At 36.3% G+C, this 16,343-nt stretch overlaps 1 protein-coding gene and 1 pseudogene across 4 annotated transcripts in view; both read left to right on the top strand.

The window, feature by feature from the left end:
• The window catches only part of ADK (adenosine kinase), a 498,350-nt gene that overhangs the window by 84,551 nt on the left and 397,456 nt on the right, over positions 1 to 16,343 (top strand). The window lies entirely within an intron of this gene.
• Positions 10,550 to 10,714, top strand: LOC144243575 (pterin-4-alpha-carbinolamine dehydratase pseudogene; annotated as a pseudogene).

The raw sequence follows: 16,343 nt of genomic DNA, 5'->3' as shown, positions 1-16,343 counted from the left end.
TTTTATTTTATTTTGTAGAGAGAGAGAGAGAGACAGAGGGACAGAGTGTGAGCAGGGGAGGGGCAGAGAGAGAGAGGGAGACACAGAATCCGAAGCAGGCTCCAGGCTCTGAGCTGTCAGCAGAGAGCCCCATGTGGGGCTCAACCTCAAAAACTGTGAGATCATGACCTGAGCCAAAGTCAGACGCTTCACTGACTGAACCACCCAGGCTCCCTTCTCTTTCTCCCCTTTAAAATAATACATAAACATTAAAAAATACATTCTCTTCAAGATTATTAAACAGGCAATAGCTAGCTATCATACAGTGTGATATCTGCTGTGATTAAATTATTTTTAAAATCCTATAAGAAAGTAGATTCCTCTAGCTGCATGGGATGCAAGAAGCTATGTCAAAGAGCTGGTATTTGAGCTGGGACGTGAAGACTGAGTAGAAATTAGTTGGGAACAGAGGATTCAACAAGAACAAAGGATTAGTTAACCTATGTTAATAGGTTCTGCCTGAACCTATTAAAAATTCTGCATGAACACACAGAATAGAGTGATTTGCATGAACACACAGAAACATGAGTGAGTAAAGTGTATTTGGAGAATGATGAAGTATTGTTTAGTTTGGTTAAAACACTAGGTATGTTGTGGAACGAGTGGAAAGAGAAGAAGCTACACATGTAGGTTGGGGCCAAATTGTGTGAGGTCTTGGAGGGGGGCAAAGTTTTTAGGTTTTTATATGAGAGGTATTTGGGACCTGTGGAAGGTTTTTAAGCAAGCAAACATGCTTAGTTTGCATTTTACAAAGACAGTTGACAGAAAATAGTATGAAGTAGAAATTGAGGCAATAGGCACATATACTAATTTGAAAACTCTTCATAATAGAAATGAATAAGATAATAAGGATCTGTTACAGGGAAGTAGTGACTTTAGAATACAGAGGATGGATTCAAAATTAATTCAGAGGTTTGAGTTGATGAGATTTAGTGACTGATCAATGCAGAGAGAGGGCATCCAGGAAGATTTTAAAATTTCGTCTTTGACATCTGTATAGATAAATAGTGATGCTATTATCTTTGAAAGTAAGAGCAATATGAATTGGGAGAGGTTATGAATTGGGTTTGTAATGTTGAGTTTGGAGGAATAAATCTAAAGGAATGTTGGAGGTGCTTAAGTTGCAGGTGGAAGAAATGCCTATTCAATAGAAGAGAAGAATTAGGAGAGAGGTAGTAGCTGTTAGGTATGTCTCAGCCTGTTATTTATAGAATATGAGAGGTGGAATTATTTTCTGGTTTGGAAATGAGCGATGTTTTACTTATCTCAAATTCTAATTTAGTAGTGCAAAAATCACAATAATTTATGTATATTATAGACTAATAATATTAGTTAGAATTTATTGAGTGCTTGCTATGAAGCTTAGCTAAAATGTTAAGCATTTTGCATTCATCAACCTTTAATTCTCATAGCAGTGTGAGTTAAATATTACTACTATCTGGACTTTCAGAAGGGTAGCTTGACCAAGTTTTTATAACAAGTAAGTGACCGAATGGGTATTCAAACAAATGTTAGTCTGACTTTACAGCCCAGGCTCTTAATCACTATGGTATTTGTATGTCTTGTAGAACATGAGAGCTGAAATGGGTTTAAAGACATCTAGCCCTGCTCTATAATTAAATAGATGTCATAGCTGAAATCTGTCATTTTTGTTAAGGTTAGCTATCCAGTTTACTTCATAAAAAGCTTACCCACCAACCATTCATTATTCCTGTTGTCCTTGTGGCAGATTTGTGTGTGTGTGTGTGTGTGTGTGTGTGTGTGTGTAGTGTGGTGTGGTGTAGTGTGGGTAGGCTGACCTCTCTGTCATGTAAGTTGAATAAGTCCTTATCAGTCTAGGCCAATCATGTTTGTCCCACTTTTTTGTGTTAGTTAGTTGAGAGATGAACATGTGACTTCTACCTGGCCAGTGAGACGTGAGGGGAGGCTTGATGAGGAGCTTCTGGGAAAGGTTCTCAAACTCCTATTTCTGGGTGATATCCATCTAGGTGTATACTTGGTATTGTGAGAGCTACTTTGTAACTATATGAGGGCTAGTTGGTATAAAATCAAAACACTGTATAGCAGAGTGAAAAGATGGTGAGAACCTGGATCCTTAGTGATTTTTTTTGAGCTGCTAAATTACCCAATCCTAAAGCTACCCTAAGTCTTATGTGAAATTGGAGGATGTTTATTAGGCCATTTTGAATTGGATTTTTTTCCCTTGTTTACAAATGAAAGAAACTGAACTAGGGTCTAAAGTATCTACCCTTCACCTGAAGTACAAAAAAGCCATGTGGGGTGCCTGGGTGGCTCAGTTGGTTAAGCATCCAATTTTGACTTGGGTCATGATCTTGGTTTTGTGAGTTCGAGCCTCGCATCGAGCCTTGCATCGAGCCTCGCATCTGATAGCGCAGAGCCTGGATTCTGCTTTGAATTCTGTGTCTCCCATTCTCTTTCTGCCCCTCCCCCTCTCAAGTGCTCATGCAAGCTCTCAGCCCCTCTCTCTCCCTCAAAAATAAAGATTAAAAAAATGTGCCACTGTAAGGCTTGTCATCACTATTAAGGTAAACTTGAAACAGAAACAGTTTTTGTGTCAATGTTCCATTTTAGTGTCTACTGCTAATTTTATTGGGGCAGAAGTTAGAAATACTCATGTTCTAGAAATTAGATGTTATATGTTAAAGTAGCAAAGTGTCATTGAGGAAATAAGATTGATTATTTTGATAACAGTAAATGGGTAAAAGGAATAGGAAACTGGTCTTCAAATTAGGGTAGGAAATAGATATGGATTTAATTTTTAGTCAGTTAACAAGTTTCAGGGCTTCTCTCTTAGACCCTTCCAAGGCCCTGAGAGGATCTCAAGCATTGTGGTTACGTAGCTAAATTTTAGGGGGATAAAATTGTCAAAAGTTAGATATTTTAACCAGTTAAATTGCTGTTTATTTTCACTTTGACTTGTTGGGTGACATTAGAGTGGTCAGAGGCATTTTGGGTTATGAGGAAGTATAGTAGGGGATACATTTAGATGAAGCACCTGGTTTGCAGTTACTTCTATATATTGTAAAGATCTTACTAGCCATTCTGTCATAGGTATGACTCCTAGTAATATTCTTACTGTGCACTGTGCAGATGGCTTTGTGATATACAGATGCAAGGCCAGAGGTCTTAGAGCAATCTAAACATGTTCCTTGAGTCTGGTAGGAGGAAGAGGAAGGGAAACATGGTTTAAGTGTATAGACTAAAGCTAGTCTGGAAATTTTTTCTAAATCTTAGAATTCATATATGAATGGGAGTTTTCCTGATTCTGACAATAATTCTAAGAGTGTATATGACTTTATCAGTAATAACTGTAAAACTGATAAAAACTTTTCTAAACTATCAATAATAAAACCTGAACCAAACACACTAGCAGACTGAATTATCTTTTTGTTTTCTTAATATTATAAACTTTTTTATATGAAAAGGAAATCAAAAGTATGTAGTTAGAAATGTATGAAAATAAGAGCATATAGAGGTTTGTCAAATAATTGAAAATATAAAGATATGCCAATCTTGGGATGCCTGGGTGGCTCAGTCAGTTAAATATCTGACTCTTGATTTTGGCTCAGGTCATGATGTCACGTTTCATGAGATTGAGCCCTGTGTCGGGCTTTGTGCTGACAGTGCAGAGTCTGCTTGGGATTCTCTCTTTCCCTATCTTCTCTGCCTTTCTCTCTCTCTCAAAATAAATAAAGTAAACATTAAAAAATGCCAGTCATTCTGGAATTTATGATGTTTTTGGTATTTTGTTATCTTTTANTATAATATATAAATATATAAATTTAAATAATAAACTGAATCCAACAATACATTAAAAATTATTCACCAAGATCAAGTGGGATTTATTCCTGGGCTACAGGGGTGGTTCAGTATCCAGAATTCATTCAGTATGATTTATCAAAATGTGATGTATCACATTAATAAAAGAAAGGATAAGAAACACATGATCTTCTCAATAGATGTAAAAAAAAGCATTTTGACAAAATACAGCATCTTTTCTTGATAAAAACTCTCAAGAAAGTAGGGATAGAAGGAATATACCTCAAGATCATTGAGGCCATGTATGAAAAACCCAGAGCTAGTATCTTTAATGGGGGAAAACGGAGACCTTTCCCCTAAGGTCAGGAACATGGCAAGGATGTCCACTGTTGTTCAGCATAGTACTCGAAGTCCTAGCCTCAGCAGTCAGACAATGGAAAGAAATAGAAGGCATACAAATAATCAAGGAAGAAGTCAGACTTTCACTCTTTGCAGATGACATGATACTCTACGTGGAAAACCCAAAAGACTCCACAAAAATAAACTACTAGAACTGATACATCAATTCAGCAAAGTCACAACATACAAAATCAGTGTACATAAATCAGTTGCATTTCTATACACCAGTAATGAAGCAGCAGAAAGAGAAATCATGGAATTTATCCCATTTGCAATTGCACTGAAAACCATAAGATACCTAGGAATAAACCTAACCAAAGAGGTAAAAGATATGTATGCTGAAAACTATAGAAAGCTATGAAAGAAATGGAAGAAGACACAAAGAAATGGAAAAACATTCCATACTCATGTATTGGAAGAACAAACGTTGTTAAAATATCGTTATTACCCAAAGCAGTCTACACATTCAATGTAGTCCCTATCAAAATAACACGAGCATTCCTCACAGAGCTAAAATAAACATTTCTAAAATTTGTATAGAACCAGAAAAGACCCTGAATAGCCAAAGTAACGTTGAAAAAGAAAACCAAAATTGGAGGCATTGCAACTCAGGACTTCAGGCTATAATCATCAAGACAGTATGGTACTGGCAGAAAAAGTACATAGATCAGTAGAACAGAATGGAGAACCCAGAAGTGGACCCACAAACATATGGCCAACTAATCTTTGACATAGCCGGAAAGAATATCCAGTGGAAAAAGACAGCCTCTTCAGCACATGGTATTGGGAAAACTGGACAGTGACATTCAGAAGAATGAACCTGAACCACTTTCTTACACCATATACAAAAATAAACTCAAAATGGATGAAAGACCTAAATGGAAGACAGGAAGCCATCAAGTCCTGGAAGAGAAAACAGGCAACAACCTCTTTAACCTTGGCTGCGGTAACTTCTTACTTGACATGTCTCCAGAGGCAAGGAAAACAAAAGCAAAAATGAACTATTGGGACCTCATCAAGATACAAAGCTTCTGCACAGCAAAGGAAACACTCAGCAAAACTAAAAGGCAACCGACGGAATGGGAGAAGATGTTTGCAAATGACATATCAGATAAAGGGTTAGTATCCAGAATCTATAAACTTATCAAACTCAGCACCCCTAAACAAATAATCCAGTGAAGAAATGGGCAGAAGACATGAATAGACATTTTTCCAAAGTAGACATCCAGATGGCTAACAGACACATGGAAAGTTGCTCAACATCACTCATCATCTGGGAAACACAAATCAAAACCACAGTGAGATACCACCTCACACCCATCAGAATGACTAACATTAACAACTCATGCAACAGCAGATGTTGGTGAGGATGCAGAGAAAGGGGAACTCTTTTGACTGATGCTGGGAATGCAAGCTGGTGCAGCCAGTCTGGAAAACAGTATGCTGGTTCCTCAAAAAATTAGAACTAACCTACAACCCAGCAATTGCACTAAGGTATTTATCTGAAGAATACAAAAATGCTGATTTGAAGAGGCACATGGACCCCAACATTTATAGCAATGCTATGAACAATAGCCAAAGTATGGGAAGAGCCCAAATGTCCATTAACTGATGAATGGGTAAAGAAGATGTATACACACACACACACACACACACACACACACACACACACAATGGAATATTACTCAGTGATCAAAAAGAGTGAAATCCTACCATCTGCAACAACATGGATGGAACTAGAGTGTATTATGCTAAGAGAAATAAGTCCACAAAAGTTAAATATCATATGATTTACTCATGTGGAATATAAGAAACAAAACAGATGAATCTAGGAGAGGGGAAGGAAAAATAAGATAAAAACAGAGAGGGAGGCAAACCATAGAAGACTCTTTAAATACCGAGAACAAACTGAGGGTTGCTGGAGGTTGGGGGAGGGGATGAGCTGATTGGGTGATGGGCATTAAAGAGGACACTTGTTGGGATGAGCACTGAATGTTATATGTGAATAGTGAATCACTAAGTTCTACTCCTGAAATCATTATTACTCTTATGTGTTATCTAACTTGGATTTAAACAGAATAAAAAAAAGTTTTAAATAGAAATTTGTAACTTAATGTGGTTTATTTTCATATTTTAAATAAATGCATATGTCACATCTAACTTGTATCCTTTTCCTTAAAGAGAGTTCCCCAAGTTGTAAAAGGTACTGGTCCATAAAACCTGGATCTACTCCTCAAAGGAAATACAAGCTAAGATTTATTTTGTGGGGGTGCCTTGGTCTCAGAGTCGGTTAAGCATCTGACTCTTGATACTGGCTCAGGTCATGATCTCTCAGTTTGTAAGACTGAGCCCTGCATAGGGTTTTGCTCTGGCAGTGTGGAGCCTGTTTGGTATTCTCTCTCCTCTCTCCGCCCCTCTCCTGCTCATGCAACCTCTCTCTCTCTCTCTCTTGCTCTCTCTCTCTCTCTCTCAATAATATTTGTTTTGTGTAAGTGTTGAAATAGGTATGTCAGGTGACAGTTCAGAGAATCCCATGTTTTAGTATTATGATAGAAGATAAAGGTAAAAGTTTTGAAATGAACAGAAAGACTTGGAGTAGAATAGAATGTAGCTGTTTAAACATCTACAGTGGATTAGAGTGATAATATCTTCCTTTAAATTTTATCAGATTCTTTCTAATACATGGCTGTGGCAGCCTTGATGATATTTTCTTCATTAATGTTCTTCAGAAATTAGAATGGGAGAGATTTGATGAGGGGAAAGAAGGCTTCTACTGTGTGCCAGCTAATAAAGAACAGACAGAATCACTCCCTGTTGTATAATAAAGATTTTGGTTTTTACCCTGGGTTCCTGGTACAGAGCAACTAAAACCAAAGGAATTTCCCAAGTGACAGAGTGTCTTTGTTATTTATGGGCTACGAGGATCACTGTGCTATCACTGTCATTATGCTAATGAAGTGACTCATGGTGTGCCCCTAGATCACTTCTGGAGGGGGGCTGCTCACCCAGGAAGATCAAGTCATGTGACTGTTTAGAGGATTGGGGACTTTGAGCTAGCCCACCTCTGGGAAGGGGTTTGGAGATTGAATTCGTTCATGTGGTCAGTGATTCAGTCAATCATTGTAATGAAATCCTGGTAAAAACTCTGGACAGTGAAGCTCAGTGAAACTTCCTTGTTAATAAACAAAATACTTGCCAGAAATGTGTTGCATTTTGATTCCACAAGGGGAGGGCATGGAAGGTCTATATTTGGGACTCTTCTAGACCTTGCCTGGTTTGTCTCTTCATTTGGTTATTCTTGAGTTGTATTATTTACAATAAAACTGTAATTGTAAATACAATAGACCCTTGACCAACATGGAGGTTTAGGGGTGCTGATTGCCCATGCAATTTAAAATCCATATATGACTTTTGACTAACCAAAAACTTAACTACTAATAGCCAACTATTGTTGATTAACACATATTTTATGCTATATGTATTATATACTATATTCTTACAATAAAGTAAACCAGAGGAAAGAAAATGCTGTTAAAACTATATAGAGGAGAAACTACAGTACTGTAAAAAATCCACTTGTAAGTGGACCTGCACAGTTCAATTCTGTGTGGTTCAAGGGTCAAACTATATAGCACTTTCCTTGGTTACGTGAGTCATTCTAGTAAATTATTGAACCTGTGGGAAGGTAATAGAAAACCCCAAATTTGTATGTAGTCAGAAGTGTGGGTGGTCTGATGTGAGGGAATCATGCTGTGAACTGTGTCCATTAACTTGTGGGGTCTGTGCTAACTCTGGGTCATTAGTACCAGAATTGAATTGTAGTACCCAAGTTGAGGTTGAAAGAGAATACCTCCAGAAAGACAGATTCTAAAATTAATTACCAAAATACTGAATACAATTTAGGACTTGGTAGTTTGTAGCACTCAACAAAATACATGAACAAATTCACATATGAAGATATTCAACTTCATTCATAGGGGTAGAACATTTTAATTTTGGCCTCTAATGTGTTCCAGTGTTTCATTATCATGAAATGTTAATCACTAATTCACATGTTGCATCAATTAGGATTGAATTTGCATACCAGAAAGTCCAAAATTACAGCAACAGAAACAAGGTAGGATTTAATTTTTCTTTCATGTAAGAGAAGTCTGTAAGTTGGTGCCCAGGTTGGCTTGACAGCTTTACAGTCAGTCATCAGGAACTGAAGCTGTATCTTCTGTGCTGGCTTCCATTTTTAGGATCCCCTTATGGTGACTATTACTTTAAGTCGTGTAGGTCTTATATTAAGTCCTGTCTTTAGTCTATAAAACAGACCCAGTCTCTGACCTCATGGAGTTTTTAATATGTGAAGAAGCATCCTGTAAAACAGTATGTAGTAGGCTTCAAATAAGTGGCTTCTCCTGGTGAATGATAGAGGTGATTTCTGAATAGGATAGATTAGTAGCAAAGTAATGATAATTATGATGATATAATCAGAAATATGTGAGTGAATTTACTTTAATCTGTTACCCTTAAAAATAAAACTGCCAGTTATTTTCCCAGCAAAAGTGAGTTTGTTTCAGCATAGTAGAGAATTGCAATTAGGGACAAGCAAGCTGTGACAAAACCATAGGCAAGTCCAGAAAATAAAGGAGAATTATGCTCTTTTATAGTGGAAAGGGGAAGTTAGGAAGACTTTTACAAACAAAAAATCCATTGGAGTAAACTGGGACTTCGAAGTATAGTGACTTTCATTGGCTGAGTTGTTACATTCTCTCATTGGCTGGGGTGTTGCTTGGGAAGGAGGAAAACTTTTTTATTCCTACTGGGTTAGTAAAGAAGTAGCTAAAGTAGTATGGATTTGTAAGATTCATCTCTTTCCTGTTGGTCTGTAGTTGACCGCCAGTGGTAGGGTGTGAGAGCTCCCCGTCTGAACTCTTGGTTCCATTTTAATGAGGTTTCCCTTTGAATTTTCACAAAATAAATGGCAAGATGATCATATAGTATGCTAAAGGAAATAATAAAAGAACCTGTACAAGAAACAGAGGTAGGGACGCCTGGGTGTCTTAGTTGGTTAAGTGTCTGGCTCTTGATTTTAGCTAGATCATGATCTCACGTGGTTTGTGGGTTCAAGCCCTGCACTGGGCTCTCCCAACCGCACTGCCCCTCCTCCACAACAGCTCAGAACCTGCTTGGGATTCTTTCTCTCCCTCTTTCTCTGCTCCTTTCCTGTTTGCACTCTCTCCCTCTCTGTCTCTCTCAAAATAGATAATAAAATAAACTTTTAAAAAACCAAAAAAAAAAAAAGATACAGAGCTAGCTTAGAGGAGGAATGATTAACTTCCAGTAGTATCAGTATTGAAAATCAACAGGATAGTCAGTCTTTCAAATGAGTTGAAAACCTCTATCTAGTTTCCCTCTGAGCCTCCTTTTCGTTCAGGCTTTAGTTTTCCTGGTTAGCCGCAGAATTTCTTGATTGTGCCTTGCCTTCAGTGCTTACATAGTTTTCTGTCTGGAAGTTTTTGCTCTCCACATGGAGCTAACTTAGGTTTGCTTTGAAAATTCAGTATTTTTTAAAAGGTTATTTAATAGCCTTCTTGATCTCCTCTCCATCATGCTAACCTTTCCTGTCTGTGCTCACATGAGTACTTTTTGTATTGTATTGAAATTATTTTCTGTTTGCCATTTCCTATAAATTGTATATTGTTTGAAGATAGAAACTATGTTTTAATTCTTTCAGCTCTACTGAAAGTAAGAAAATATTTACATGAAAAAATATTTTTAGTGTAATATGCTCAATTGCATATGTGTTGTGGAATTGTTGAACGTAATGGTCAAGAAAGAATTCTTGAGAAATTTTATGGTGCAACTTAGTAAGTTTATTTTAGTATGGGGACAGGACCTGTGGGCAGAAAGGACTGTACTTTTGCTGTATGAAGCTGGTGGTTATATGCTTAGTGTTCAAGGCGCAGGGGACATGCAGGTAGTATTAGATCATAAATATTTTCTTCGAGTTTCTACTTGTAAAACTACTTTCATAAGGTTTTTCTGGTGCTTATTATTTAGTTTGATATTAACTATTGGTAAGATATACAGGCAGTTATGAGACCCTTTTAGAATGTAGCAACGAGGGCCTGGTGCCATCTTCCTGCCCCATAGCCACCTGCTGCTTGGCCACATCCACACCTGCACAGTGCTCACGGTGGCTGGCAAAGCACAGAGGTTAAGTGATGAGGAGAGGGACCAGCTGCTGCCAAACCTGAGGGCCGTGGGGTGGAACGAGCTGGAAGGTAGAGATGCTATCTTCAGGCAGTTCCATTTCAAAGACTTCATTTGGGCCTTTGGCTTCATGACAAGGGTGGCCCTGCAAGCTGAGAAACTGGACTACCATCCCGAATGGTTTAATGGGTACAATAAGATCCACATCACCCTGAGTGCATGTGAGTGTGCAGGCCTTTTAGAATGGAACGTAAACCTGGTCAGCTTCATCGAACACGTAGTGTCCATGACATAGGCCCTGCCCTTCCTCTTTGAAATCTTCAAGGGAAGGAAGGGACTGAATTAGGAATCCAGTGAGGGAACTGAGGAGCCCTGAGATGTTGCTGCAGCCAAAATTGCCAAGTGGCCCACTGCCTCCGTTTAGGAGAGAGTCCTTGCTGTGGAAAGAGGAGATGCCAGCCTCAACTGCCGACCACTCTTTATCCTTGGTGCTAATTGAAGATGATATTTCCTTTCTGTAGGACTTCGCAGCAACAGTAATGGTCTTGCCAGGCTGTGTCTTGCTCCTTTTCTAATTCATTTCCCAGGAAGCTGTGTCTAAGATGCATGATCTTATCATAGAAACGAGGACCCAAAAGTCAACCCCCTGGTATGTGACAAAAACATGCATGCTTCAAATAAAACTATTGTTTCACTTGGAAAAAAAAAGAATGTAGCACCCAGCACTTACCTGATCCTTATCAAAACTATACAGGCTTATAGGTCAGCCTTCTAGGCTAAAAGTGAATGTTTTTCTGTTTCTTTCACTATCACTCTTCGGGCTTAAATATATAAAGAACTACTGTAATTTTTAAATATTTAAAAGTGTTATTTTCCTTTAAAAATTTGGGCTTTGGGGACATTTGTTCCACTTAACTCTGTTGCATAATTTTATAAATTTTATTTCATTTATATGTATTTTAAGGATCTTATTTTTAAAGTAATTTCTACATCCAACGTGGGGCTCAAACTTACAACCTCAAGATCAAGAGTTGCACACTCTACCGACTGAGCCAGCCAGGTACAACACCCCCCTCCCATGCCTTTTTTCCCCTAAAATATATTTTAAGTACATTTGTACTGAACGTGTATGTGAAAGTTTAGTTACGTCTTTGAAAAATCTAATATAACTAACAAAATTACTAATATAGGGGTGTCTGAGTGGCTCAGTTGGTTAAGCAAACAACTTTTGATCTCAACTCAGGCCTTGATCTCAGGGTTGTGAATTCAAGCCCCACATTGGGCTCCATGCTAGGTGTGAAGCCTACTTAAAAAAATGAATGAATAACAAAATAACTAATAAACTCTTAACAACTATTTTTTCTGGAGGCTGTAACTTCAGTAAACTCTTAGTCTATTTCCTATTTTTTAGTTATTATAAATTAAAATTTCAAAATTACAAAATTCACCCTTTTTTGGTTCATGCTCCTTATGAAAGATCAAAGTTCCCCACATATGTTTTTCAACATTTTCCTTAAAGGGTATTTGATATAAACAAAAGAATATGTATCATGTTTTGAAGCATATCAATGAAACTAAACCTTATGAACTTTTCACCCATTTGAAGAAATATGATGTTATTAATAGCTTTGAGACTCCTTTTGTATTCTGCCTAGAGTCATTCTTCCAAATCCCTCACAGAAGTAACCATCCTCTTGAATATAGGTTTGGTGTTTTTTTTTTTTTTTAAATACATTTTCTTCATAATTTAACTGTGAATATGTATTCTTGAACAGTATGGTTTTTAGTTTTGTTTTTAAACTGTATAAAATTAGTACAGTTTTGTATATCTCTGTGATTTATCCTTGTTGATACATGTAGCTATAGTTCATTGATTTTCATTGTTCAGTAATATTCTGCATGAATGTGTATCATTTTGTTTATTTATACTTTATTTATTTTGAGAGAGAGAGAGGTCCCCAAAGAGGTCCCACACTATTAGTGCAGAGCCCTTTGTGCGACTCAGTCTCACAAACTGAGAGATCATGACCTGAGCTGAAATCAAGAGTTGGATGCTTAACTGACTGAGCCACCTAGGCACCCCTCATTTTTTTTTTTTCATTCACCTGTTGACAGACATTTGTGTCATTTCCAGTTGTTTGTGATTATGGACATTCTTATATGTGCCTCTTATACATATGCAAGAATTTATTTATGGTAGTGTTTATCAAAATACTGTCAACTACAACTTAACAGCAAGAAATACATTTTACATTGAAGTGGACATATAGACACAGACACAAATACATACACACGTTCCTCTGATTGAAACTTACATTTCAGAAAATAGTCCTTTTACTAGACATAATAAAATAGAAATGTAAGAAAGTTAATAACAAGTACAGTTGAACAATCTCTAAAATGAGCAATACAGGGGCGCCTGGGTGGCTCAGTCGGTTAAGCGACTGACTTCACCTCCCGTCATGATTTCACAGTTCATGGGTTTGAGCACCTCATTGGGCTCTGTGCTGACAGCTAGCTCAGAGCCTGGAGCGTGCTTCAGATTCTGTGTCTCCCCCTCTCTCTGACCCTCCCCTGCTCACGCTGTCTCTCTCTCTCTCTCAGAAATGAATACAACATTAAAAAAAATTAACAAAAATAAATAAAATGAGCAATACAAACGTGAATATTTAGAAATGTCTTGGAAATATTTATACAATTTTGGAAATTTTTATGAAGTGTATTCTTGCCTATTCATAAATTCATTTTAGCTCATAGCATACAATAATGCCATATGTTTATTTGGTACACTGTTGAGCCTGTTGCTTTCCTATGTTTTTCGTTAAGTCACAGTTAAATTAAGTCACGGTTCTATTGCTCTTTTTAGCAATAGAAAATTTTTAATCTTAAATAATTAATTCTGTTTGGGCATCAAATTTAATATTATTATTGATTCACGGTCTAAAAACAGGATCTTTTATCCGAATGTTTTTAATGTTTCACATTTCTCTTTTAGAAATAATCATGAAATGTTTTACAAGGGAAAGTTACAATATATTGTATTTATCATTTAGTTCAAACTTGTATTTATTAATAATGTTCTCTTCATTAAGCTTGGGAACATAGGGTAATTAGAGTTAATTTTAAGTCTTATTTACTATAATGATCTCTTTTGGTATCTTTGGGTATGTCTGATGTATTAAAATAAATCATTACTACCTGTAGTTTCACATTTATTTCTTTTAGAGTGTTTAAAATAATCAATTAAATATGCCTATTTTATCTCCCAATTTTTCAGTATTTGCCAGTTGAGATTTTTATTCACTTGAATACAAAAGTATCCTATTCCTGTATTTTATACCATCTCCTCTGCTTAGCATTCTTTTTTCTCAACAACCAATAAATGTACTTCAATATTGTATTATAAGTGGGTATAGTTAGTTCCAGTCTTTGAACAAAATACTTTAGATAAAGTCAGCTATTCAGTGAGCTTCCTTTCATTATATTAACAGCTCTTATTACATTTTACCCATGAGATCTGGTAGAATTTTTATGCTGAAGCTTTATTATATAAAACAGTGATTCTAACCAACTGTTTTAGTAACCTCCTAATTTTTAATAATGATTCTGCTCTTTTCCAATTATATTTGCTGCTCTATCACTTATAATTCTTGTAAATTTTTAGTTGAATTTATATTGATAAGCAGTGTACTTCATAATTCTATAAATATATGTAAGCCAGTTATGTGAGAGGTTAAAATTTCTACAGTCAGAAAATCTTATATTAAATGGTCTTCCCACATGTATCTGACATAAATTAAAAGGTTCCTATCAAATTAGATTATCAAGTTTATACCTGGCTAAAATGAGAAATAAACACTTTCTTGTTATTTCTATAGTAGGACAGATTTTAGGTAATAGTATATCACCAAAAGATACAGCTTTTAATTTATCAGTTCTTTTATTATTAAAACAAATATGCTCTTAAAAAATATATTCTTTGCACAGTGCTAAACACAAAAATATGTTCAGTGGCTCTGTGAGTCACTTTCTTTTGCCAATATGTTAGGCAACTAAATGGAGATAACAAGAATGACTGAGTATTAGGCTGATAACTTTGCCTTTTTTCTTTCTCTGAAAATATTTCAGGAATGTAGAGCATGCTGTTTTTCCAAGTGTCTTGTTACTTTTAAAGATTCTAATCTTTAATTTATAAGGTATCATTACAAAGAATACTTGGTTTATAATTTTTATTAATTTTTTGTGTGCAGCATTTTCAGTGTTTATCCCTTCAGATCCAGCAACTAAATTTGAACATGCCTTCATATTTTTTACCTACTCATTTTGCTTCTAAAAATAAAGCCATCTATTTTAATGTCAGCTTGCTCTTATTTAATTAAGGTCTTTAATATGAACTTGAACGATACTCTTCTATAATATACTTCAAAAAAGATTTTTAAGCTAAACATAATTGACACTCTCATGGCCAATGGATGATATTTGTTCCAAATGTTTTCAAAACTATAGTGAATTATGTTAATATAAAATTACATTGTGAAGTCTTAACTCTCTTATTACAGTGATGGTAAAATAAACTGTCACAAAATTAGGTGAGATATCAGTGAGGAAAATATTTAATTGACCTATTGAAAAAAATTTTTTTAATCTTTATTTTTGAGAGAGAAACAGAGTATGAATAGAGGAGGGGCAAAGAGAGAGGGAAACACAGAATCTGTAGCAGCCTCCAGGTTCTGAGCTGTCAGCACAGAGCTCGACATGGGGCTTGAACTCATGAAAGTGAGTTCGTGACCTGAGCTGAAGTCAGAAGCCTAACAAACTGAGCTGCCCAGGTGCTCCTGAACTGACCTATTTTTTGTCTGATACTGATGACAGTGGCTCGGCTGACCCTTAGTTAATGCTATCTCTAGAACCTCTACGTTTGGCATTCAGTAAATACTAGTTGAATAAATTGAAGGCTGGTGAACAGATGAAGGAAAAATGAACTGAGTATTACATAGCTTTAAGTTAATTTCATCAGAATTGCTACCAACAGACTCTAGCATTCATATACTAAAAGGAACTCATTGAGCAAACTTATTTTTGCAATTACATCTTCATGAACTGATAGGATAGTTATTCATCAAAACATGTTGCTTTCCTTTAAGATCACTCATTTGAGATTATGGGCTTTTAGTTATTTTCCTAGACATTTATTTGTTGATTTGCCAGTAAATGTCAGGTGCTCGCGATTCAGCGGTAAATACGACAGTATCTGTTTTCAAGGAGTTCATAATCTAGTGTGCAGCCAATGAACAATTATAGTGGAGATGTGGAATCAGTGTTGAGGGAGTACAGAACTGGGTGTTGGAATCAGAGTCAGTTGGAGCTTCACTGTGGAGATGGCCTACGCTTAGTTGGAGGAGGAGTAAGATTTCATCAAGTGGGGGTGGCAGAGAAAGCATTCTCACATGGGCAGCATGTAAAAAGATTTAGCACAGCATATTTGTTAGATTTATCTTCCTGGAGCATTCTGTATGTTGTACTGAATATTCTGAGAAGACAGAAAAACAGGCTAGGATCATTTCATGGAGGGTGATGCTAAGAAGATCAGAGGATTTTAAGTAGGTGGTCTGTTCATATTTGCGGTTTTGAAAGTGTGCTTGATATTACCCTGGTTATGCTTTTGACAGATTTGGCAAGAATAGATGGTTGTGATGTGATAGTGAAGTAATACCAAAAGGAATTTGGAATGCCATTTGTATTCAAAGTCTTTTATGAACATTATCTAATCTATCTTCATAACTGACTTCTTGAAGTTGATGTCTTTGAGAATTTTTTTTCAAGTTTTTATTTAAATTCCAGTTAACACACAATGTAATCATAGTTTCAAGTATAGAATTGAGTGATTCATCACTTATATACAACACCCAGTGCTCGTCCCAAGG

This window comes from Crocuta crocuta, unplaced genomic scaffold, assembly GCF_008692635.1.
Source record: "Crocuta crocuta isolate KB4526 unplaced genomic scaffold, BGI_CrCroc_1.0 scaffold167, whole genome shotgun sequence".
Classification (NCBI taxonomy): Eukaryota; Metazoa; Chordata; class Mammalia; order Carnivora; family Hyaenidae; genus Crocuta; species Crocuta crocuta.
The sequence above is the reverse complement of the archived record's forward strand: the minus strand, read 5'-3'. Positions and strand labels throughout refer to the sequence as shown.